Source organism: Urocampus carinirostris, chromosome 1, assembly GCF_059441175.1.
Source record: "Urocampus carinirostris isolate Australia breed hairy pipefish chromosome 1, RoL_Ucar_1.0, whole genome shotgun sequence".
In the NCBI taxonomy this organism is placed as follows: domain Eukaryota; kingdom Metazoa; phylum Chordata; class Actinopteri; order Syngnathiformes; family Syngnathidae; genus Urocampus; species Urocampus carinirostris.
The window spans coordinates 66,764,463-66,792,214 of NC_142349.1; the positions used below are offsets into that span (position 1 = coordinate 66,764,463).

A 27,752-nucleotide genomic window follows, 5' to 3' on the forward strand; every position below is an offset into this window, starting at 1 on the left:
TTCCCGACATGTTCCAACATGTCAGAGAGTGAATCAAGACCGTTGATCATATTTCGATTTTAAAAAGTCCGTGGTAGAAGAGTGTGTGTGTGATTAAGAGATAGCATAAACAGGGTTGGGTAGGGTTACTTTAACTGGATTACTTTCAATTACTTTTGGATTACTCCAATGCCAAATATGCTAATAAAAGAAACTAAATTTTGTTGTACATGATTCAATTGTTTGTTTGTTTGTACATGATTCAGATTGAATCGTTTCTTGTACATGATTCAATTGTTTGTTTGTTTGTACATGATTCAAATTGAATCGTTTCTCCGGCGCCGTCACGAATGGCAGCCACTCCAGCAGCTCCCGTGTTATTTTCGATTGTTCTCAGTTATTTTCGATTGTTCTCAGCTTAGGGATGCTGCTGGAAAAGTGAATTTCCCTTCGGGGATGAATAAAGTATCTATCTATCTATCTATCTATCTATCTAAATATGAAAAAAATTAGGACTCACAACACGTGGTAAACTTTCTCTCCTGGCTTTGATCTCTTTGATCTCCTGCAAAACTAACATAAAATGCGACAGAAACAAAATGAAAATAAATCCAAACGGCTTGCTAACATCATTTTTGCCGTATTGGGGAGTATTCTGTTACTACCCAAGCCTGCACAAAATTTAGTCATTTTATTCATATTCAGTTACTTTTGTCTTTTATTAGCATGTTTGGTATTGGAGTAATCCAAAAGTAATTGAAAGTAATCCAGTTAAAGTAACCCTACCTAACCCTGAGCATAAGGTATAGTTAACTTTTGGGCAAGCAGACTCAGGTGGAGACTGATATATTAGCACTTATCATAACATTAGTTCAATCTGCCTCTAAAACAGAATACCAACCCTTTTCAATTTGCGAGCTCTGTTTAAATTTAATTGCTTTTTGCACTTGTTTGTTTAAAGTTAAGTCCGGAAAAAAAATGGAGCGATTTAAGTTTTATGTAACTTTATGTGAATTTCTGCTAAGCCTAATTGCATTTCCTGCACTGTTAATTTTTGGTTTTGGGGAAAGATTAGCTATGCTATTTATGTTGAAAGGTTTCAGAGAGCGATTAAAGATTTATTTGAATTTAGAACACATATTCTTTGTTGTGCATTATTAAAATTTTCCATCGCCAGTTTGTACAGTTAATTATCGGCTCCAAAAATCAGTTATCGGCCATCATGTTGGTTTAAAATCACGTAATTGTGTCATTGTAATCCTGTGCAGTCCTTTGAGACATTTTTGTGATTATGGGCTATATAAATAAATGTGACTTGACTTGACTTGACATCTCTTAATACTGTACTAATAATCGCTACCGTTATTGGCCCTAAAAAACCCATATTGGTCGATCCCTATTTAGGACCACAAATAAAAGTGGCTTGGTTCTGGTGTGAAAAAAATCAGACATGTGCCGTTCAGACGGACTTTAACAGATTTAAACCAGGTCGCATTTGTGCAAAAAAAATAAAAAATAAATAAAAATAAAATAAAAATCAAGATTTCCTGCAGGGACAACCTAGCTTTGGTCAATGAAATGCATCAGAAAAAAACATGTGATAGTGTCATAGCCCTCATGGAATTTCCTCCATATTTTTAGACAGATATTTAGGTGAGGTGAGAAAATAATTTAGAAAAAAACAACACCCTTGTACATTTTGATTTGAACTAGAGTGCCATGATGTTTTCATCAAGACTTTGGTTTCCAAACCAGTAATTCTCCACTCGTGTGCCAATATACGTTGTCTGGCTGGAAATTATCAAATGTTTTTTGCGCTTTATCTACTGTGTGTTATACCCGCCGAAAAAGATTTAAATAGATAATATTTTTAAGTATAATTTTTATTTTGCAAGGAAAATGTCCATTCAAAATATATTGAAAGAAATAAAGTTGTTAAAATTATACATATAAAAAATTAAATCAAAATGAGTTACCAAAATTATTATTTAATTTTTACTCCTGAGCCTCAACTGCCACCAAAAAAAAATTATATCCAAGGCGCTATTCATTAATTTTGTAAAATGTGGAGGGTTAATGATAACATCAATTTGAGTGAAAATGAAATAAGTAATTTAGCAAATGTTGTTGGAAAATTCTTTATTGTGCTTTGGTGTGTGAAATACTGATTGATTAGATTTTGACAAAATAGTGTAATTTCTCCTCCCAAAAAGCTGTTTTTGTGCGTGGGTCCAAAGCAACTTTCAGGGTTTAAAGAAATGCTATTTATGGCAGGCACCTTAGTAGAGGGAATTGCTAGATTAGTATTAGTATCTTGACCAGAAAAATGTACATCGGTTCACTTTTCATGTTCACGCCACTGAATTAACTTGCATCGTGCATTGCGTTCTGCTTACTGGCTTAGCAGTCTCTCTGCTTCTTCTCTACTTGAGTGTCAATAGTCTAGTCACAGTTATTTGTACAGCCCTTAAAAAAGGCCCAAAGGGTTGCACAGACCACCATTACAACATCCCCTGATCTGAAACCTATATGAGGGCAAGAAAAACTCAAAAACTTCAGCCTGTGGAAATTTAAAAAACCTTGAGAAGGGGGTCACACATGAGATAATCGCCTTTAAAGGATAACCAGGCAGCAATGGATGTTACGAGGGCATCAACAGACAATACACAGTCAATCATGCAAAAGGACTATGACACGCTTTTCAAAATCTTGGCCGATGCAGCTGGTTCTAGATGATGGCTAACATCGGGTCCAGGTGCCGGTCCGATGGCTCAGAATGCGTGCACTGTGCAACTTCCAAGCTGGTCCTCCCTAACTCAGCCACCGTAAAGGACAATAATGTTGCCGTTTTGCCAAATTTGTGCTACATATGTGCAAATTATCATGCAAATGGTTTTCTACTTCATGGCTTTTGCCTATGGCAGGTATGAAGGTTTAGTGTATATGCGTGACAAAGTTTTATACCGAAAATACACTATTGGCTTTACATACAGAACAGAAAAGAATAGAACCCCTTTTGTAACACAGTGTCATGAAATTCAGAGCTGCCCCATATAGTGCACTTATGCACATGGAATTTAAAAGAAACATAATCTAAATGTAGTGCAATTATCAATATGCAAAGAAAATACATCTAGCTTTTCACAACCTAAGATAGAACACCATATAAAACTCAGTAGGCAGCAACTGTGATAGCTGCAATCAATAATAAATATTGATTATTTACAGATTATTGGTTATTTACAGTGCAAATCCAGATGACCTGATATGACAAATAAATGCAAAGTATGTCAGAGGTGCAAAGTATGTCAGATCAGTGCAGATTTGAGTGATGTATTGTGACAGCTTTAGGGGAAAAAGCCGTCTTTGAGTTTGTTCCAGTTTGAATGGATCTGTATGGAGAGATGGAACAGCACAGCAGAGCACATAAACCTGACTCAAAAAGATGTTTTTTTTGTCCTTGGTAAGAAAAAACATCCTTAATGTTAGAGTTTACAACTCAATCTACCATTCCATCAATGTCTTTTGCAGACCTAGACAGACTCACATACTTGCAGACATGGGCTTATTTTAGCGGCCCCTTCCAAAAGCAGTGATGCAGGTATTACAATATAGCTTCTGAACTGCTGAGTGGGACATTACAAGCTAGCAAGGTCAGGCATGCTGTTTGGCTGTTGTTAAATTTGCAAATCAACCTGATATGACTCTTTTAAACACTGATACCGGTGAGGGAACTTGAGAAGTCACCAAAAGTAAGTGCCGAATTCACGCCAACGTATTTAAAAAAATCTTCCTTGGCTATCCTGGAACAAGATCGGCCCTCCCTTCAGTCAGCAAAGTCATTGTGGATACTCAGTAAGTGTTTAAGCACCTCTCCCTGCCAGCAATATGACGACATGCAACGAACACTGCCGCCAGCGCGTCAATGACATCATTAGTAGCTAGCTATTTTTGGGTGCGCGCACTACCAGGTCACCTATGTGGTTGCTGGCTAGTAGACAAGCGCTTTCAACCTAAAATGTCAGCAAATAGTGTCCCGTGAGGGTGCCAGCTGGGTATCATCCAAATGATCAAGGTCTCGGCAGTTTTCCACGATGGTGCCTAGTAGCCTCTGTTTCGCCAGTAATAGGCCATTATCAAGCGCAGCGCAGCCCAAAACAAACACAGGCATGTGGCAGATAATACCGTTCGGACGTCACTGCAGACGCACGCTGACATGCAGCAGACAAAGGCGAGGCGGAGAAGGTGTCACGCACAAGTCCCTGCCACTGTTCTGGGAAAACAAATACAGGATTTGCCAGCTCTGTCGAAGGGTATTTGTTGTGTGCGGGCGAGCGAGATTCTCACACCTTTAGTGTACACAGAAAAAAAAAATCCAACCCTATCAAAGTCATTTAAAGCACTTTTTCTGTAAGTCTACACTCCGCAGACTTGAGTTAGGACTTTTTAAATACCGTAAACTCTGGACTATAGAGCGCACCTGATCATAAGCCGCACCCACCACATTTTAAGAGGAAACCGATTTTGTACATACACAAGCCGCACCTGTAAATAAGCTGCATGCGTCCACATTTAAACATGTAACACAAACACAAAATTAACACAAACCCGACTTCAAGTCCCGCGATTGAAACTAAATGTCGGTCATTAAAGTCCAAGGTTCAAAAATCACAGCCGGCAAAATGAACGGAAAATGATATCGGTGCTTAAGGTTTGATGCAGACCTGCAGAGTCCGGGTCCCGTTGAAAGTAATCCAAGGAAAAAAGTGTATATTTCTAAAGGTAAGGGTGGGAAAAATATATCAGATGAACACATTTACTGACGCAACTCCTTTTTCTTTAACCAACTTTTTACCCCCTCTTCTTTCCTTGTCTGTCCCTCACCTTTAGCGGTCCCCACTTAAACTCGGCACCCCGCGTTTGTTCCGCCCCTCATTTTTCGTTCATCCGTGCAAAACATATCAGAATAAGTGTCTAAAATAAATACAAATAAATACATTACAAAAATATACAGTTGCAAATACATATTATACATGGGTTACACATATTTACAAAGAAAGACGGTACACCGAGAGAGTTTTTAAAGCTTTAATAATAATAATATAGCTTTGACAGGGCAATTAATGGTAGCAACACTCGAGCGCCGCTAGCGGCCGTTAGAAAAATGACATAAATTGGCCGCATCACTGAATAAGCCGCAGGGTTGAAAGTTAGGGAAAAAAGTAACGGCTTATAGTCCGGAATTTACGGTAGTTGGCCATTTTACACAGTGCGTGAGTTACTTGACAATACTTTGGAAGTAAAGACTGCTAACATGAATGGTCTGAATGAATGTTCTGCATTTTATATAGCGCTTTTCAAATCAATGAAGACCTCCCAAAGCGCTTTGCAATGTGCTTCACACTTTTCTCTTTTACACACCAACTAACCGATAGCAGCGTCAGCCATGCAAGGCAACTACCTGCTATCGGGGGCATTAGGGATTTAGTCTCTTGTCCAAGGACACTTTGACATATAACACGGAGGAGCTGGGAATCGAACCTGCGACCTCTTGATAACAGAAAAATTACAACCTTGTTAGTGAGTTTCACCTGCTCACTAAGTGTAATAATTGCATTACAGTGAACCCTTATTTATCGCGGGGTTTACATTCCAAAAAAAGGCAGTGATAGGCAAAATTTGTGAAGTACAGACCTTAACTTTATATCCCCAAATATTATATGATTAGATTTTCTATGATACACTGAAACCAAAGAACAAACCATTTTTACAGGCTCTAGCATTTGTTTAACAAATATAATTATCGTGCAATGTTCTTTTAACAAATAACTACCGTATTTCAGATGATAATGTCAATTATCAATGAGTACTAACTGGTTAGCCAATTGGAATGCAGAACACAATGCACACACTGCAGATCAAAAAATTAAACCGCGATGTAGCAAGTGTTTACTGCATATCAATGGTGTGACGTAATTGTTCGACCAGTGTTGTATTATCATAATTAGAATTGTTATAATGAGTATTAACATTACTTCTTTTTATAGTAGTAGTACAGTAGTAATTGTTCTTATCATTATGCTTTACATTTATTGTCAGTATTATAAAATGACAATAATTTCCTAACTTATTATTATTGTGTCATTTTTATATTTTGTATCTACAGTGAACCCTCGCTTTACCGCGGTTCCCTTTTCACGTTCTGGCTACCTCACCAATATGCATCGTGTTCGGCATTCCGACCGGCTAAACAGACGCTCTGCTTCATTTCAACCCTTATTTGCAATTTGTACAAAACGTAAATCAGTTTTGTATGTGCAAATGATCTCGCAATTTCACGTTAAACCCATAATGTTGAAAGAACGTAGTGCACCGAAATAGGTACTGTTGTGATTTGATAAAAAAATAAGAAAAAAATAAAAGATTTTTACTTCACAAACTTTTGCCGATCAGTTTCTTTTTAGACCGTAACCTCAACGACAAACATGAATTTACCGTATCAACATTTAAAAAAAATAAGTCAATAGACATATTAGCTATATTAACAGTTCAGAAAATGTACTGACATGCTGTCTAAAATCAAAATTTATAGTAAGAATGGAGCCAATATACTCTCTTTAGCCTAAATGCAAAATTGCTTGCTGTTCAAATAAAAATGAACGTCCAGAGGCAAGAGATCACCTGACGCAAAGCATAATTTACTCAAGGAGCTCTCTTGATGCAGCTATGATGTAATATTTAATGGATTCCAAACAGCTGATTATTTCAAAATAAAATATGAATCGAAAACAACAAAAGCTATATTCTTAACTACTATTCTTTAGCAGCAGGGCAGGTCTAATTAGGAATTTGGATCAATTCTGAGCTGGTGTGACGCTCAATAAAAGAGGTAGAGCGCTCGTCTTGGGATCAAGAGGTCGCAGGTTCGATTCCCGGCTCCTCCGTGTTATATGTTGAAGTGTCCTTGGGCAAGACACTGAATCCCTAATGCCCCCAATAAGCAGGTAGGCGCCTTGCATGGCTGACTCCCTATTGGTGTGTGAGTGTGTGTGTGAATGGGTAAGTGTGAAGCACGTTGTAAACAATTTGGGAGGTCTTCATTGACTTGAAAAGCGCAATATAAATGCAGACCATTTACCATTTAACAACTGTAAAAACCTCCGACCCTAACCCCATTTCAAACTTGGTGGTCGAGATCCACCCTGAAACATTGAACCTAAATTTGTACATTCCTTTTTTTGCATGTTGTAAATTACTGCCGTTTTTCACCAATAGAGGGTGAGTCTGGAACCCTCAGATAAACCCGTGAAAAAAAAAGAGGCAGAAAGGCAACTATAAAAGGGATGAAGACTAGCAAGAGATAAGCATCCATTTAAGAGTGTGCGAATATTCCGCAAGTCTTGCAGCTGTGTGCATGTAGCATTTGGGCCTAAGCCAAGAATCAGGAGCACCATAAAACTTAAAGCTATTGTGTTTTCCGATGCCTTTTTGCCCGGGCTGCCCCTCTCGCCTGTGAAAGCTACTATTCACGACAAGGACAGAGAGGACACTACACAATGGATCTCGATTCTGCCCGGCCTATGTGGAACAATAAACAAACGAATTCAGTCTTTCCAGTCCGCGCCCACCCCGGCAGCCCGCGTGTACGTTGCACGGCAGCCGAGGTGGAGCTGCCGAGGCCAAAGGTTGACCGCGTTGCTCGTAGGCCGTCAAACTGTCTCACCTCCCAGCTGGAGATCAGGTGGGGAGGGTGAAATAACAACTGCCGGCATGGATGGAATAATTGATAACGGCTTTACACGTCACACAGCTCATTAGAGAATCGTGGATTGGTTATAAAAGGCTGCTTGTTTTTCAAGACGGGGAAAATGTTTAGTCATGCGGCGTGACATAAGTGATGATTATGTGTCTATGAAAGAGGGGGGGATTATTTTATTTGGCATTTTATTTTAAGTCTCAAATGTGCATCTACAAACCGTGCCTGTTCAGTTTACTGCAATGGTTGATTGCCAGGGATTGATTAGGAATAACAGCAATGAAGAAAAAAATAGCTATATAGATGACTGGCAAGACCATAATCATAATTGTGATAGTAATATAAATATAAACCTATGGGAGAAGATTGTTGCTTCCTAGCGGGCTGCTGCGTAAGTGTTTCCAAATTTGGGCAAGATTATACTGGTAATCCTTGCAAGTTGACCCATCGGGAACTAAGAAAAAACGGAGTACAGTGGAAAAAAAAGGCATTCAGTCAAACAATCATTTGGGTGGCACACATTATCAGTTTGTGGTCTAAGAACTGCTGGAATGTAAACAAAGAGTTCAAAATAAATTCAAAGAGATTAGCCTGTCCCGTTGATTGCAAACCAGCAAAAGTTGAAAATTTTATCTAGGCTTGCAATGTAATATCAGTTTCACTTCTGCTTGTGTTTTTATGTTTTATCATCAGAAAAAGCTACGGAACATCTTCGCCCAGAATCAAAATTTGAGACGATAGGAACTTATACCTATAACTCATCCACACTGTCAGTCTTTAAGTTAGTTAGTGGTCGATTAAGCTTTTAATTAAAGTTTTAAAACCCCTTAATGCCACAATGTATTTGAGGTACTGTAGGTTTTAAACGTTATTTTTCAACCTCATCACATGACAATTGGGAGAAGTGAGATCTCACTAGTGCAGCACGGCGGAGCAGTGGTTAGCGCATGTGCAGCACAGTTCTGAGGTCATGATATTAAACCTCCTGTGTGGAGTTTGCAAGTTCTCCCCGTGCTTGCGTGGGTTTCCTCCGGGCCTTCCGGTTTCCTCCCACATTCCAAAAACATGCATGGCAGGTGAATTGGCCAGTCCAAATTGTCCCTAGGTGTGAATAAGCGAGCGAATTGTCTGTCCCTGTGTGCCCTGCACCTGGCTGCCAACCAGTTCAGGGTGTCCCCTGCCCACTGCCCGAAAATAGCTGGGATGGGCTCCAGCATCCCCGCGACCCTACTGAAGATAAGCGGTGCAGATAATGGATGGATGGATGGAGTTTTCACTATTGCTGCATGAAAGGTTTACCCATTGACACCACTCATTAGTATCATTTTCACCTGCAATTGTGCAATAATTGCTCATGATCCTGGTCACCAAAATTTAAAGAAACATTTCCTAATAATGGCAGTGGAAATTATGAAATATTCAATCGAATTTCCATAACCACCTGTCTTAATGGAATTTCTACTAAGTATGAACCCTTTACCCCTTATCCAGGATATGTTGATGCCGCAAAGCACTCTGGACTCGTAGTACATAGACTAAAAAAAATTCTGGTTCACTCGCTAAAAAGCCCAAAGTGTATTGCTTGACGTTTCCATTTTATTTTCTACCACCTTAGTGAAAATTCCCTGGTTGTATTCATCTAGTATTAGAGTGTAAGTCCACACTTCTTCTTTATTTAAACTCAAAAGTCAAATACACGAACAGCATATATTTGCATAATGATGCTCATGCTTGTATATTGCATTTATAAGGGGGTTATCTGTCACTAGATGTGTAAAACATTCACAGGAAAGAGAGGGCGGTGTAAAGGCGCTTGAAAAGGGATGCAAAATAACATTTTGCAATTCCAGTTAATGTCAGGCCACAACTTTTACCATGTTTTCAGGTTTCTCTTTCCTTGTTTATGTTTCTGTCTTGATGCAGAGTATGCAGGTACTGTATAGTATACAAGGAGGTATTTAGGTATCATGACAACACTATTTGCGTATGCACAATAGCTTTATTTATGTCAACGTTACTTGTCAGACTAGTTTACCTGCTGATTTCAGCACCCCAAAAAATGCAAATGTCATGTTAGAACTCCCCCCCAAAGAAGACTGAATTATTGCTTGGATTTGACTCCAATCTCAAATTGCACAGGACATTAGGTACCGTTTTGCCTCATTAAACCGCAGGGCATTTGAAAAGGGCCTGTCTATGGGGAAATTTATCTACCTACAAAGTGCCAGCCTTTGCCCCGGCGGATCAGAGTTCAACGGGTCGACCGGGTCAACGTGTATTTCCTTTTCTTCCCTAATTTGGAGCGCTTTCTGATATTTGTGCACTCTGAGGCGCGAAAAGAAGGTTGCAAAACTGACAAAGATCACAGTGCGGATGGGATCAGATACCTGAAACCTTAAACTCCTTGAGCAATGGGAGATGGCGTTCAGAGTCGTAAACTGCATCCAAGCACAGAGTGTTATGTGACTTTTAAACAAGTTTGTCTCAGGAACATGCAAACTAAAAAAAAAGAAGAAAAAATAACTATGCGGGTGGTCACTTTGTTCTGTCCAAAAACAAAACAGGAAGATAACCAAAAAAACTGCAGCTCAGTGTTTATCTCAGTGTAGTTCAATCTGAATTATCTTCAGGCAGGAAGGGACAATTCGGAAGCAGGACTAGAATGACATGCACATGCTTTGAAGACTGTATGTTGCGCGTGACCAAGGACCGGAGACTAATCTAAAAAAAGATATCCTGATATGTCCTGAGAAGTAAAACACTGACAAGGACTCATTCCTCTCACATCATCCGGTTATGACTTTTCAGCAACCGGAATTTACGACACATAAATCCCTGGTATGTATTATTTGACCACTAGATGGCCCTGTGTTGTCTAGTGTGAGTAAGGGCCAGTGCCAACAGAGTACAGCTTGGCGACATGATTCCGGACAAACATGGTGGCGGACTAAGCTGGGATTCCACTGTGTAAAGCTAACTGGTCTGCATTTATATAGCGCTTTTCAAGTCAATGAAGACCTCCCAAAGCGCTTTACAATGTGCTTCACACTTCCCCATTCACACACACACACTCACACACCAATAGGGAGTCAGCCATGCAAGACACCTACCTGTTTATTGGTGAAATGAAATGAAATGATCTGCATTCATATAGCGCTTTTCAAGTCAAGACTTCCCAAAGCGCTTTACATTGTACTTCACATTTCCCAATAGCGGCCTCACAGCCATGTGAGGCGCTAACCTGCTTATTGGGAATTTAGGGGTTCAGTGTCTTACCCAAGGACACTTCGACATGTAAAACGGAGGAGCCGGGATTGAAACTGCGATCTCTTGATCCCAAGACGAGCGCTCTACCTCCTGAGCCACTGCAACCCCTTGGTGGCATTAGGGATTCAGTGTCTTGCCCAAGGACACTTCGACATAAAACACGCGCCCAAGACACGTTTCTGCTCTTAAAAGTCCGACTGAAAGCACATCACCGTTTTAAGAGTTCCATTAAATCAAAGTAAATCGGTGAATTTATAAAAAAAGACAATCGATAAATGCTACCAAATATTTTTAGTTCAAACAAATATAAATATTATTGTGTTCATTTTTTTAAGACTTTAAAATCGGATTTAAGACATTTTAATGCCAAATAAGGCCTTACTCTTAGAATAATGAATTCAATGCCTTTTAAGACTTTTCAAGGATATGCAGAGTGGTTGCCTTTGATGGCATAATGCATGCAGACTTTTGTACCGTTTTTCTTTTTTTTACCTGTTTTGTCAGCAACATCCGTTCGTTTATTTGCAGGTGGAAACTTCTTAAAAACGACTAAAATGCATTATTGCCTATTATTCAAAACGAGTTTTTTTTTTACTGAATGTAAGTATTCGTACCATTAGTAGGCACTAAATATTACATATATTATTATATTACTTTAAGTTTAGTTGCAGGTAAAGAATAGTTTTCAATGTTCCTGTGCCATGTAAATCTGATTGATGCAAAATTCTCACTGTTCACATACTGTACATGCATGCTAACGAAATAATCCCTGCCCCAAATTGTAACAAATACATACACTTGTCCTAGCCCGACTCAACCCGAAATGCGATGTTTTTGTGAGATTGTTCACAATTCCAACTAAATGCGATCTCCTGTGACCTCTATGCCTTCTCCCTTGTTCGGCACCAGTTTCCCACAGGCAGAAGAATTAAATGCAGTGCATCCACTTTTTGGGGAAGCGCTTACAAATGCTAACGGGGTAGCCTATCCAGCAATTTAAAAGTTATTGTTATCGTCTTGGTGCTTTTGTCTCCAACCGCACCAAGACTACAGTGGCGCATACAATTACAGGGGATTATAATGAAAATAATGAGTTGTTCGAGCTTTCCAAAAGTTACTCTGAAAGTGAAAAAAAGCGAAGCTCTCAATGAAGATTTTGATGGTTATGTTATGGATTACCCATTTTGAGGTTTTTGAGTTTTTCCTTGCCCTAATGTAGGTTTTAAATCAGGTGATGGTGTAATAGTCTGTACAGCCCTTTGAGACTTCTTGTTATTAAGGACGTTACAAATAAATATGACTTGGACTTCATCTCCAAGTGTTTAGGAAAGGAGCCTAATAAGAGACCAGCCGACGCAGAATTAATGGTAGGATTTTTTTTCAATAGATGTAAATTACTTTTTAGAATTTGACTATTAAAAAGCAACTTGACATTTAGTGGATTGAGTCATTTATGTCTGTGTTAATAAATTATTCGGTAATTGAAGACATATTGAAGAGGTTTTGCTAAGTGTAAATAAGACATTTTTATTGATTATATATTGATCGTGTAACAAAATTCAAAAAGGGACTTCACAAATAATAAAACAAACATATATCTGTGCATAGTGCACATTTGTGTATAAAGCGCACTGCTTTACATTCTCCGTGTTATATGTCGAAGTGTCCTTGGGCAAGACACTGAATCCCTAATGCCCCCAATAAAGCAGGTCGGCGCCTTGCATGGCTGCTATTGGTGTGTGAGTGCGTGTGTGAATGGGTAAGTGTGAAGCACATTGTAAAGCGCTTTGGGAGGTCTTCATTTACTTGAAACGCGCTATATAAATGCAGACCATTTAGCATTTACTTGACTTCCTTTCAGGAAAATAAATCATCCTAATCCTCAGTTTTTCAATTTTTCAAAAGTAAACACAACGTGTTTTGTATCCTCTGTCATAGACCAAATACATTTGCAATGGATTATTAAATATTTTAAACGTAACCTAATAGGCCATGAAATATTGTATTTGTCTGTCATAAAATTGTTAAATGGGCAGTACGGCGGCGCAGTGGTTAGCGCGTGTGCGGCACAGTTCTAAGGTCGTGGGAACCTCCTGCGTGGGTTCAAATCCAGCTACCGGCCTTACTGTGTGGAGTTTGTATGTTCTCCCCGTGCTTGCGTGGGTTTCCTCCGGGCACTCCGGTTTCCTCCCACATTCCAAAGACATGCATTTCAGGTGAAATGGCCGGTCCAAATTGTCCCTAGGTGTGACTGAGCGAGTGAGTTGTCTGTCCCCGTGTGCCCTGCGATTGGCTGGCAACCAGTTCAGGGTGTCCCCTGCCCACTGCCCGGAGATGGTTGGGATGGGCTCCAGCCCCCCCGCGACCCTAATAAGGATAAGCGGTACAGCTGATGAGATGAGATGAGATGAAAATTGTTAAATCATCAGTAGTGGGGTTTTTTTACATAAAAAAATCGAAGTTGGCCCCAATAACATTGTACATATATATGTAAATAAGTTAAAGAATATATCATACAAATTGTTAATGCACATTTGGTTAAAACATAAAAAAAATCAATCAATAACCCTGGCTAAACTTTGGTAATCATATCCCTGTAAAATGAGATGCACTATATCGATTCCATGACACAAATTACTACAAATTACTACTGTCTGTTGAGCTTAAGTTTTGATGCAATCATCTGGCTTCCAAAAAATGTAAATTATAATTCCAACCAACAAACTGGAAAGACGACGAAGTTCAAGATCAAACAGATTCTGAAGTTACAAATCTGAACTTGTGACATACCAAATTGATAGGAATGCGTCTCGGGAAGGGACGGCGGTAATGCAACATGAGCCAACTTTTTTTCCCCCGATGTTTCAACTCCACACATCAAGCGAGAGCGCGAGCACACAAATAATGCTATCAATCACGACGGGGTGCATTAATGGGGTCCCCTCCCCTTGTCGTTTAACACTTTCAAAGACATGTCGGGTGCAGGAAAGACATCCCATGGGTCACACAAAGGCCACTTCCTGTGCAGGCCGCCCCGTTCCGTCCTTTGAAAAAGTGACATCGCCGTCTCCCTCCTCCTTTGACTTCCTTTCTCTTCTTTGCTCGCCACTTTTTGCACAAATGGGTCAGCACCGAGGTCACTGGGTCCACCTGCACTATTCGTGAGTGTAATGTCTGGATTCATGCCAGCGCACCTCATACACATAACACATTGGCGTTATCGTTGCAGAACAGAGTTGTCAACGCAGCAATGCCGATAATGATAACGACATCCTTCGAAGAAAGATCCCTAAAACTGCATACGTACGAATCATATCTATACAAGCAGCATGGCTCAAGTTCATGTTACAAATTACAAGTCAAATGGTAAATGGTCTGCATTTATATAGCGCTTTTCAAGGCAATGAAGACCTCCCAAAGCGTTTTACAATGTGCTTAACACTTACCCATTCACACACACACTCACACACCAATAGCGGCCATGCAGCCATGCAAGGCGCCGACCTGCTTATTGGGGGCATTAGGGATTCAGTGTCTTAAAATCACACACGAGATAGACGGGGATGATACCCGATACTGGAGATAGTAGCAAGCAGGGTTGGGTAGGGTTACTTTAACTTGATTACTTTCAATTACTTTTGGATTACTCCAATACCAAATATGCTAATAAAAGACAAAATAAACTAAATATGAATAAAATGACTACATTTTGTGCAGGCTCGGGGAGTAACGGAAGACATGGAACGGCAAAAATGATGTTGGCAAGCTGTTTGGATTTATTTTCATTTTGTGTCTGTCGCATTTTATGTTAGTTTTGCCGGAGATCAAGGAGATCAAAGCCAGGAGAGAAAACTTACCACGTGTTGTGAGTCATCATTTTATTCACTGGAGCCTGAAATCCGATAACAAGCAGGACCAGATAGACGGGAACGATACCAGACACTGGAGATCGATATCAAAGAGGACAAAATAGACGGGAACGATACGGACAGGATACAAAAGCAGGAAACCGGACAGAGCCAGGTCAAGAGTAGGGGTGGGAATCTTTGAGTACCTCACAATTCCATTACAATCCAGGAAGGTAAGACTAAGATTACTACAGCATTTTTGAAGAAATATCTTATCCCCTAAATAAGACTAAATTCCCTACAGCAAGGGTCACAAACATGCTGCCCACGGGTTCCAGGTATCCCCTTAAGAACAAGCGAGTAGCCCACGGAGCGATTCTGAAAATAGTTCACCAGTTGATTCTCTCAAAACATTGCTTTTGGAACTGGCATGAGAAATCGTTGGCATGATCAATTTCTTTAAATGACCAATCTTTACTTCTAATTCATTTTAAAAATTAGCATATAATTTACATATGTAAATCACTCAGTGCCCTTATGTAAGGCAGATGTTTTGGGGATTGACTGTTTTAAGCCCATTTCTAAAAATTGAAACTTGATTATGACGTACAGTATTTTGTCCTCACTTTAAAGGACATCTTTTTACTTGTTATCCAGCTTACATGAAAATGTGAATAAAACATTAAATTATTTCTAATGTCAGGACCAAGGTAGGAAGTAAAAAATATATAATTTGAGGGATTTCTTTCCGGATTTTAACAACACACTGGTGAGAAGTCTTTCATTTCATTTCATTTCAAGTGTTGAATACACAATAATATTGGTGTTTAGCGCACAGCCCCACAGTGCAGACGTTCAAGGTTCAAGTCCAACGACCGCAGCCTCTCTGTATGGAGTTTGCACATTCTCCCTATCCATACCTGCGTGGGTTTCCTCCAGGAACTCCGGTTTCCTCCCACATTCCAAAAACATGCATGTCAGGTCAATTGGCCGGACCAAAGTGTCCCTAGGTGTGAATGAGCAAGTGAGTTGCCTGTCTTTGTGTGAACTGCGACTGGCTGGTAACCAGTTCAGGGTGTCCCCTGCCCACTGCCCAAAGATGGCTGGGATGGGCTCCATCACCCCCGCGACCCTACTGAGGATAAGCGGTGCAGATAATGGATGAATGGAACATGATACGTTATTATTTTAGAAGGTGTATCTTAGCTCCTTGCAATAAGTAGTGAAAAAAGTAGCTTTCAGGAGTGCATTTTTGTTGGGCCTGGCAACTCATTTTACCAAAAAGTTAACTGAACTTGGCGGGAGTCAACCATAATCCTTGATTGCATATTCCTGCAAAAAGAGACCGGCAGAATACTGGTTCATTTGGTCTGGCTGCTCTTTTTTGCTGTTATTTCCGCCTAAACATAATTGCACTTGTGCAGCCATGACTCATCCCCAATTCCTTATTGCTGCTACAGGGGCCAGTAGAAGGCACTTTTTGAATGGAATTGTCTTTATTGTCATTAAGAACAATGAAGTGAAGGTTGTTTGCAATTAGATTAGACATGGCACTCAAAGATAAACACAAAATAAAGACTTTAAAGAGAAAATAAGATAAAAGAATGTCAGAATAAATAGGCAAAAATATTCACAAGGCAGTGATAAAGTTCTGTCCCGCTTAAAATGAAATGCACGATTGTGGCCACATTCCATTATCCCTAATCGACCACTGGTGCACACAAAAAACAGAAATGTCTCAATGCATGAAACGGTGTCGCAAAGCCTCCTTTGCAAAATCAGATAAACTGCAAGAGGCCCAGAGAGGCAACTAGACCCCCCCTCTTTAAGTTCAAGAGTTGACCTACACAAGGAGTGACTGTAGTAGTAGCGCTTCTGTCGTAAAATATAAGGAGGAACTTGTTCTACTGAGAACCAGAATGAATGACTTTAATAAATGCGAACGGAACAAAGCTCTTTAAAAAAGGAGGAGTGTAAATGAGACACCTGATGGCGAAGCTTCGCACAACGAAACAAGCAGCGGCTGTGCACAGATCGGGCACCTGCTCGCACAAAGACGTAGTGTGACGTAGAACAAAAACTTTGGGAGCCCGCAGTTGAGGCATTTGACAAATACTACAGGTGCCCTTTAGGGTCAATATCCTTTGGATGCATACACAAACACACAACCTCTGTCTGGGACACAAACGTCTTTCCCCCATACCCTCGTCGAAGTGTGATACTAATGTGCAATCCATCTTACTGACAATTTCCTCTAACACTCAAAGAACTTTGAGGAAGTCACGTCATTTTGTTTCGTTTTCTTCCAACCTGTCCGCCGGGAAACTGGGTCAATCTAACCGGACTCTCCAAGTTGAACAGGATATGACCAAATTTGGGCAAGTATAGTCTAGTGTATGTGTGTTGTGCTGCTAATAAGAGGAAACGAGGTAAAGTTCCAAGAGGTGCGTCTTCCTGTGAGTGGGAGTGCTTCAAACGCTCCGTTCAAGACGGCTGTTACATATTTAAGCTCTGGAACGCAAGCGTATGAACCAGGAAGTGGTGCCGGTTAGAAATATGGAGCATAGGTGGCCCTGCAATCTCAGAGGGTTTTATTGCTCCCACTACATACTCGAGGCTTGTGGAGCGCTGGGGTAAATAATTGCTGGTAATTTGACACACACGATCCCCTATTGACTTTTATCTTGTTACAAAAATAGTTTAATTTTGTCAGAGCTGTTTACTGCTGTAAAAAATGCAGACAATAATGTGATGTGCACAGTCACACACAAGAAACCACCGGGCCTGGTAAATATCTGACAAATGACTCACAACTCAGATGCAAAGTATACTGTAAGGCAGGAAAGTCCCGTGTTTTTCTCCCTCATAAACAAAGTCATACAATATATGTAGACAATGCAACAAAGAACAATGGGCACTTTCAGATGAAATTCAAATAAGGTGGACCCACCTTGGCAATGCAAGAGACAGATGGTGCAATTAAGTCTGAGAAAGGTTATCCAGTCAATGCAAAGCCGAGAAACAAACACCGTTAGAGGGCACCACCTAGCGGCAATATTTTGTAACTGCAGTTTGGGAAAAAAGATCTTGCAGAAATTTGCAAATATCCCCCTAAAACTGCAAACTGATATATACAATACACGATACATTTAGATTTTTTAAAAAGAATATAGTCAATAAGTACACCATTGGCATCTTTGACTGACCTGTGTGACGATATAGAAGTGTCATGTGCAGTTTTATTCTATTTTAATCATATTTGATGTCTTAAATAATATTCTTGTTTTGGCTGATTTTTCCCGATTTCATAATTTCCAAATGCATTTTTCTTTCTATGTATAACGATCAATTTGAACAAAATTATTTCAGTTTCAAGTCTTAAAACAAGAGTTTGAAGTTGAGCAATTTCGTTGAATAATCACGAGTTTCACCATGACCTACACCAGGAGTTCATGAACTTTTTTAGAGTTGCGAGCAACTTTATTCAAAACTTAAAAGCTTGAAAGGCAACCTGTTTGATATGCACCTCTAAAATAACATGTAATTACTATGTCATTATTTAATTGTTACTATTTTATAATTATAATTATTCGGGTATAGGGTTTAAAATTGAATGAATGAATGAATGAATGAATGAAAACTTAATTCGAACATCAAAACAAAAACAGAACAAAAACAATAACTCAACAAAATAATGTTACATAATATGTTTGAAAAGGGGTAGTCAGAAGCAAATGCTTATATTACCTACCCCTTCATCTTCCCCACCAATATACCAATGATATAACAACAATTGTAATGATATTAATAATAACAGTTATGATATAAGAATAGCAACAATAACACAAAGTTAACTAGACGTACTATTCCCAATCTCCCGCACCACTCATAACCCACCCTCCTCATCTCTGTATTAAATGTAAATAAGCTTAGTTCAAACACTAAAACATCTGCCTTATATAGAGGCACTAAGTGATTTGCATATAAAAAGTACAGGCTAATTTAAAACTTACATTTGGAAAAATAGACAATGCCTTCGAATTAATTAATCTTTTGTTTCGAACATGACAACAACAACAAAATAACACAAAAAACACAAACAATGTTATCGTACCTGTTCGAAAGGGAGTAGGAAGAAGCAAATGTTTGTTAAATAATTGTGTCCCACAGTTAGCTCTTCTGCGTATTTACAAACAAATAATACCTCTCGACACATTGGCTCTGTGGATACACAGTCTCTTCATTATCATCAGTATCGCCACGTCCATCACTGTTTTAATCCTACCTGATTAATTTAGTTTTACCCTTCTATAAACTCTATAATGCTAGTAATCGCCCGATATCATTCAGTCACCATTTATGACAATAATAACAATTAATGACAGTTATAATAATTATAATGATTATTACCATTATATTAATATAATATTAATAAAAATAACATTGTTGATTTGCTCACATCTACCTTTTGCTTATATAAAGGTGATTATCTCTGACCTACACTCATTTAGAGAAACATGACATTTTAAGAGAACCTGGGTCCCCAATTAAAAGTGACAATTACTTATCAATGGGTGTTTCAACTAGTTCAAAAGGGTTCTTAAGGAATCATCTAAATAATTTAACATTTTTGAATTGCCTTAGGTTTTTGCATCAATAACTTTGTCAGTACACTGATCATTTTATTCCTCACAATACTAATCCAATGATTTTAAAAAAGTAGGATTCATATTATCAAATATAGATGTATTTGAAATAATTGGTTTTATATTGTCTTATGCAAAAAAGGTAAATCATCTTTCTCTTAAAAAAAAAGTCAATAGGCTGGCCAGAGATTCCGTGTTTTGAAAGACGATAGCTCCCCCTGCTGGTTGTTAGAGCCAACTGGCAGTATAGAATAGACAAAACAAACACAATGCTGAAGATATTTAAAACTTTCTGAAACATTTGTGGGATTCAAACACGAGAAAAGGAAAGTTTCGATATAAATGAAAACATACGTCTACATTTTATTTATGTAATTTAATTTTTGCACTTACACCATAAGCCAGTTTACAAGCACTACCTTGCAATCAAGAGTATCTATTCTAATATGCATTTATATATTTATTTCTTTAAATTCTTACATGTTTTTTCTCTGGATTACCACGTCTAATCTCGTTGGAAAATAACAATCACTGCTGTATTTTTGAGAATGAAGCAATAAGTGTTAGGAGATAATGGCGAAGTACAATCAAAGAGAAAGCATTCGATAGTAAAAACCGGGAAGCTCAAATTGTGTCTCGGTTTTAAAAACATGTAGATGTTCAAAAAGACAATGTGCGGTGGTTCATATTTTAATGTATTTGGAAACCATTCACGTACTAACACAAAACATTTTATGTACCTTTCTATTAATAATCGCAACAGTCAAAGAGAGAAAAAAAGTGATCAAACTAGAATATATATTTTTTTGGGGTGCAAACATCGTTTCCTGAGCAATCCTCAAACAGTCGCAGGCAAAAACAGCAGCATAAATCCTTCCTCACACAGACAATGTTAGTTTCCAACTAATTTGTGGAGTTGTAGGTTGGTGAGATGTAAAAAGTTGGCAGTTCAATTCTGCAAGAAGACATTTGTTTAAATTAGCTTTAACAAATGCTTTTTCATCTTTGATCGTTAGTTGTTTTTTTAACATTTAAAATATACATGTTTTATTTCATAATAGTCTGTAGTTTGCAATAGTCTGTGTTTTGTGCAGCCCTTTGAGACTCCTTGTGATTAAGGGCATCACAATTAAACATGACTTGACTTGACAATGCAATGTACATTTTGACTCATCATTCATTTAGATTTAGCATAACTTCCATGATACACTTATGAGTGAGCATCAACATTTTCCAAACACAAAACATCTGCCGGCAGCACGGCGGCGCAGTGGTTAGCGCTTGTGCGGCACAGTTCATGTCATGGGAACCTGTCGTGGGTTCAAATCCAGCTCCGGAGTTTGTATGTTCTCCCCGTGCTTGCGTGGGTTTCCTCCGGGCACTCCGGTTTCCTCCCACATTCCAAAAACATGCATTTCAGGTGAATTGGCCGGTCCAAATTGTCCATAGGTGTGAATTAGCGAGTGAGTTGTCTGTCCCTGTGTGCCCTGCAATTGGCTGGCAACCAATTCAGGGTGTCCCCTGCCCACTGCCCGGAGATGGCTGGGATGGGCTCCAGCCCCCCCGTGACCCTAATGAGGATAAGCAGTGAGATGAGATGAGATGAGAAAACATCTGCTTTGGCTCAATTAGGGTTAGAAAACAGCAAACTGGTTAATGTCATCTTCAGTCTCCTTGATAAAAAAACAGTCATGTGATTATAGGAGGGGCTGCACGAGGCCATCTGAGTGTGACACGCAAGGCCACAAATAGACCTTCCGTTGTCACTGCTGAAGCGGCTCCATAAATTACCATCTACCCATCCGTTTTCTCGTTTTTTTTTTAAACCCCTCCTCGACATTAGCGTCACGAGTGAGCTTCTCCAGCTGACTTTGGCCGAGAGGCAGGCAGAATCCTGGACCAGTTACCAGCCAATGTCAAAGGGGAGCAGCAAACAGCTATTCACAGCTACGGACATATTAGTAATGTCAATAAATGGAATATTTGTTAAATTAAGTCGGATAAGGCTTAGGTGATATTAAGATATTAAATCTTTAAGGGTAAGATGTGTGTGTGTGTGTGTGTGTGGTATAGAGTCAACTTCATGTCTCCTCGTTTTATAAGTCAAGTCATGTTTATTTGTATAGCCCATAATCACAGAGTATCAAAGGGCTGCAGGATGGAAGGAAGAAAGAGAGAAAAAAAACAAGAGAGAACTAAAGAAAGACAGGACTGAATGAAGAGAGAAGACAAGAAAGGATGAAAGGAAAAGAGAAACATGGAAAGGAAAAAAGAAGAGAGAAAGAAAGGAAGGGAGACAGAAGGAAGAAAGGATATGAAAAAGATCAAACGAAGAGAGAAATAGAGAAACAAGGAAGAGATAAAGATAGATCGAAGGAATGAAGAGGAAAAAAGAAGAGAAAGGAAGAAACAAAGGCAGGGAGGTTATTTATCTACTTTTGTTGGGCACATTGGAAAACAGCGAGCTGCTATTTTTCACAACGCATGCGCCCCGAATACAAAACGCTGCAGTGGCGTCTGAAAGCATATTAAACATCCTTCTGTAAGGACAAATTATGCCAACAATATTTATATATTTCATAACAGGAGCAAAGCAAGAGGCGTAATGGTACTTTATTTAATATTTACAATGTACTCATTATATTTATACTTTTTCATCCACAAATTAAGTCCTTAATTTATACAACAATGTACCGTATTTTCTGCACTATAAGGCGCACATAAAATCTGATTTTTTTTTAAAAAGCTGACTATGCGCCTTATAATCGGGTGCGCCTTATATATGGATCAATATTGAATTACAAGGTCTCGCAACTTACGGTAAGCAGCCACCGACTCCATTTTTCGCGTAGAAGAAGTGCGCTGTGCATACTGGGAAATATTAAACAACGATTCTCTTTTATTTGTGCGTTTGTATAAAGACCCTGAAATGGCTCCTATTAAGAGACACGCTTACAACGCAGAGTTTAAACTCAAGGCGATCAGTCACGCAGTTGAACACGGGAATACAGCAGCAGCGAGACAGTTCAACATTAATGAATCGATGGTCAAGTAAGGAAGACTAAACAAAGTTTCCGTGGCAATAAAGCGAGATGTCCACAGTTAGAGGACACACTTCAACAGTGGGTTGTTGAACAAAGAGCAGGAAGTAGAAGTGTCAGTACAATAACTATTCGAATGAAGGCAACAGCGCTGGCACGGGAACTTTAAAGAATTCAGAGGTGGTCCTACTTGGTGTGTGTTTACGTTGTAGCGGGCAGAGACGGGAGTCGTAGGCGGAGTGTGAAACAAAGGTGCCAACGAAAGCTGCTTTATTGACATTTAAATCGAAACTCACAAAACAAACCAAAACACGAGAGTGGCTCGAGCCGGCAGAATTCAGAGTCCCCCTAGGAACTTGCTAACTGAACAATGGTTTCATGGGTGAATTATGTAAAACCCACTACAACGTTTTACATTTTACAGTTATTATGTTATTGCTTTACTGTTATTGTTTTGCACTTGTGTTTTTGCACATTACGAGTGTCACTATATTGCGATTGCACTAACGTTTAATTTACCATAAACAGTATCAGACGTTTTTTTGCGTGTTGACTAAATGGAGGAAAAGTAAAATGTTATGCCTTGCTGTTGTTCAAAGATGTGTCACGAAAATGCTTTACCCCAGAGAAAATAATAAAACAGCTGTTTATTCATTTTGGGAGTGAATGGAGTTGTGGAAAGCTTGTTTTATCTATTAATAAAGTTTGACTGACCTATCTGACTGTTTTGTTGACATTCCCTTTAGCGCGGCACCATCTAACGGTGGCATAACGTAACTACATCCTCTATTGTAGTCAAGTTAAGTCACATTTATTTTGTGACGCCCTTAATCACAAAAATGTCTCGAAGGACTGCACAGGATTACAATTACAAAATTGCACAATTACCTGATCTTAAACCAGCATGCACTTATAGCGCCTTATAATGGGGTGCGCCTTATGTATGGAAAAAGTTTTAAAACATATCATTCATTGAAGGTGTGCCTTATAACACGGTGCGCCTTATAGTGCGGAAAATACGGTACTCACAATATTTCAATTTTTTTTTTACCAACAAACCACGCAAAATCCTCCTTTTATACATCCAAATTGAACAGCTAGGAGAATTACATGTTAAAATCCTGAATTTATACATCTGAATTGAACAGCATAGGGTGTTATCTATCAAAAACACTACAAATCCCTTTCGACATCATTGGACTCATTGTTCAGTCGCTGGAGTTACCTTTAATCCTCAAGGGTGAATGACAAGTGAAAGGAATTTGGTCTGTTACCAAGGCAACCGGCAATGACAACAACAGTTAAAGACCTCTCAAGTCTGTATTGCAATCTGGCTCTATTCTCCAGTGTGGTTCATTAGAAGACGTCCAAAGTGCCCTGATGCTCTAGTCTAGAAATATAGGGCTCACAGCACATTTAACGTAACGCAGGCCTCATTTGTCTTTTTCTTCAGCGCAGTAGTAAATAAATGCTCATCTCCGTAATCTTTATCCAACTCTTGGATGACCTGGACAATTTAAAGTATAGCTGGAAAGGGAACAGCAAGAAAACGGGTAAGGTTTGCGGAGGACAGCGAATGGCGTGGATTGCCAAATTCTCAAAGCTAAATGGTGTTAAGCGTATATGGGGCTTATGAATGGCCCCTTACGCATGTGAAGACAGCCATTTTGTGTTTTGTTTTTATGTGAGGGCAGCCTGGCAGCCCAGTGTGCGGAACAGTTCTGAGGTCAAGAGATCAAACCTTCCTGTGTGGAGTTTGCATGTTCTCCCCGTGCTTGCGTAGGTTTTCTCCAGGCACTCCGGTTTCCTCTCACATTCCAAAAAACATGCATGTCAGGTTAATTGGCCATACCAAATTGTCCCTAGGTGTGAATGAGCGAGTAAGTTGTCCGTCTCTGTATGCCCTGCGACTGGCTGGCAACCAGTTCAGGGTGTTCCATGCCCACAGCCCGAAGATGGCTTGGATGGGCTCTAAATAGTTTATTTGAAAAAGAAAATCAGGACAGTGGACATTTGCATGGACAAAAATCATGCTACCAAAGAAAGGAAACCAACTGTGCCCCAACTGCTGAACCATCAGTCTTATTAGCCATGCAAGTAAAGTTATGCTAAAGGTCCTACTAAACAGACTGAAACAGGCTGAAAACATAATAGCCAAAGAACAGGCCGGGAGGGAAGGAACACCACATATTTTCAATTTGTGCATCCTATTCAAGAAGTTTTAACAACACCAGAGATATTTCTGTCACGATTTTGTTGATTTCAAGAAAGCGTTTGACAGTATGGCAAGCCGCAAAATGGACCACAATGCATGAATACAACATGGGCCAGAAACCAGTTTAGACCATTGAGGAACTGTATGCCAACAGTACGGTACTAATCAATGACACCATTGTAGCATGGTTTCAAACAAAAGTCAGTGTGAGACAAGGCTGCATTCTCTCCCTAACTTTATTTAACATCATCCTGTAGAGGATCATGTCCGAAGTTCTGGTGCAACATGACGGTACAGTCAGTATTGGGGGATGCTGATGATATTTGCTGATTGGCAGGAGACGAACAGGAATTCAGAGATCTGGTCAATCACCTGGACAAACCATCAAGCCAGTATGGGTTAGAAATCAGCACAGAAAAAAACAAACGTAACGGCCAACAATCCCAAAGTAGCCCCACAAACATCACCATCAACCCCAGAGAGCTAGAACCTGTCACCAAATTTAAATATTTTGGAGCTGTCATATCAGAAGAGCGGTCAGAACCTGAAATCAAGGCCAGGATAGATCAAACCACAGCCGCACTTGCCAGTCTTAAATCCATCAGGAAGGACAAGAACATAGCAGTAAAATCAAAGATTAGACTCATGAAAGCGTTGGCTACTCCCATCTTTCTCCACGCTTGCGAGGCATGGACTCTTACTGCAAAACTGGAAAAGAAAATCCAGGGCATGGAGATGTGATGCTACAGGAAATGTTTAGGCATCAGCTACTTAGCCCATGTGACAAACAAAGCGGTGTGCAACACCATCAGAGGGCACATTGGACCCTACAAAGAACTTTTGTCAACTGTGCGCAGACGGAAAACTTCAGTGGTATGGTCACGTCACAAGATCATCAGGACTGACCAAGATCATTCTCTAGGGCACAGTCTAAGGACCTGAGGAGAGAAAAACCCAAAAAGAACTGGGGCAACAACAATAAGGAATGGACTTGTGCCAACAACAAGAAGGAATGGACTTGTGCCAACTTTGCCACAACCCCAGGCCAGGCCAGGGACTATCAGCAGTGGAGAAGGCTGTCCAGAGTTGCGTCTCACTGGTGCCGACGACCCGAGCGCAGGGTTGGGTAGGGTTACTTTAACTTGATTACTTTCAATTACTTTTGGATTACTCCAATACCAAATATGCTCATAAAAGACAAAAGAAACTACCGTATTTTCCGCACTATAAGGCGCACCTAAAAGCCTTTATTTTTTTCAAAAGCTGACCATGCGCCTTATAATACAGTGCGCCTTATTTATGGATCAATATTAAATCGCAAAGTTTTCCAACTAACTTGCAGCCGCCGACTAGATTTTTCCCCGAACGCCAAGTAGTACTCGGTGTATGCTGGGATTTATTTACCGGCGTTTCATTTCCTAACCAATGTGTCAATCATCATTTGAATTGATCACTATTGGCTAAAGTTATTCGGAGATCAAGGGGCGGATCCTTTTTATCATTTAAAGGCTGGCATTGACTTGAATGGCAAAACAAAGACTACAATTGGCCGAAAAAGATGTGTCAATCATCAGTTGAATCGATCACTATTGGCTAAAGTTATTCGGAGGTCAAGGGGCGGATCCTTTTTATCATTTACAGGCTGGCATTGGCTTGAACGGCAAAACAAAGCCTGCAATTGGCCGAAAAAGATGAATGCGTATAGCACGTGGCTGACGGCACACAGAAAACATTTTTTTCTATTCTGTATTCGTAAATATTTTATTCTCCTGGATTTACTACCCTCACGGATATAAGAGGACATTGGCTGCACATTATTATGAACACAACGACTTCGGTGAGCTACTCCGGGTTTTATATTGTCCCTGTATCTTGTTTCAGACTGAACTCGATGTTTCTGTGATAAGCGGTGCAGATAATGGATGGAATGGAGTGTCTATCTTTAAATTAAACTCAATTCCAAGTGTTTATTGTCATATGCACAGTAAAGTTGCGAGCGAAAATAGAAACTAGGGAATGGTTGGCATTTCTTGAATCCCAAAACTTTAACCTTCCGAATGATGGAACGATGCATTTGAGTGACATCGTACGGACACCGCATCCGCACGTGTTCTCGACACGTATTTGCGTCTTTGCAAGCTTTGGGAATGTTAAGGGGGTAATAAGTTTTACTGAACTATCTGACTGTTTTGTCGACGTTCCTATTGTAGCGCCTTATAATCCGGTGCGTCTTATGTATGTCAAAAATAGGACCAAAAACTATTTTTTCGGGGTGCGCCCTATAACCCGGTGCGCCTTATAGTGCGGAAAATACGGTAAATATGAATAAAATGATGACTCACAACACGTGGTAAGCTTTCTCTCCTGGCTTTGATCTCTTTGATCTCCGGCAAAACGAACATAAAATGCGACAGAAACAAAATGAAAATAAATCCAAACAGCTTGCCAACATCATTTTTGCAGTTCAATGTATTCCGTTACTCCCAAAGCCTGCACAAATTTTAGTCATTTTATTCATATTTAGTTTCTTTTGTCTTTTATTAGCATATTTGGTATTAGAGTAATCCAAAAGTAATTGAAAGTAATCCAGTTAAAGTAACCCTACCCAACCCTGCCCGTGCGGTTCAGGGATTCATGAACCGTGAAATATTTTGCCATACCGACGAACCCAAAATCAGATTATTCATGCAAACTATCCACCAAGCCAAGCATCCTTATAGATAACCTTTCAACCGTTTTCCCTTCTTCTAAATCATTTACCCATTAGTGTCCTATCTGGCCGGAAAGACATGCACGGAATAGCATACACATTCGGAGAAAGACTGAGCCATTCTTGAACATAGGTATCAATCCCTTTTTATTTAGTTCTGTGTTTTTTTTTCATTTATTTGAAACCATTTACCACATCCAAGGAGAAAACACCAAACAAATGCTTGGGCTTAAAAAGCTGTTTTTTTCATATTATTTTCCAGGGTGAAATACAGCAGTAAGGTTTAAAAA

General features: G+C 39.5%; 1 protein-coding gene across 3 annotated transcripts in view; it reads right to left on the reverse strand.

The window, feature by feature from the left end:
• The window catches only part of LOC148376611 (guanine nucleotide-binding protein G(I)/G(S)/G(O) subunit gamma-12-like), a 90,850-nt gene that overhangs the window by 38,495 nt on the left and 24,603 nt on the right, over positions 1-27,752 (reverse strand). The window contains exon 1 of one of the 3 annotated variants that reach the window (XM_088349083.1): positions 13,793-13,955. The exons of the other annotated variants lie outside the window; for them this stretch is intronic. The gene's annotated coding sequence lies outside the window, so the exon portion shown is untranslated. Of the gene's footprint in view, positions 1-13,792; positions 13,956-27,752 lie in introns of those variants that run through there. 3 annotated transcript variants of the gene reach the window in all.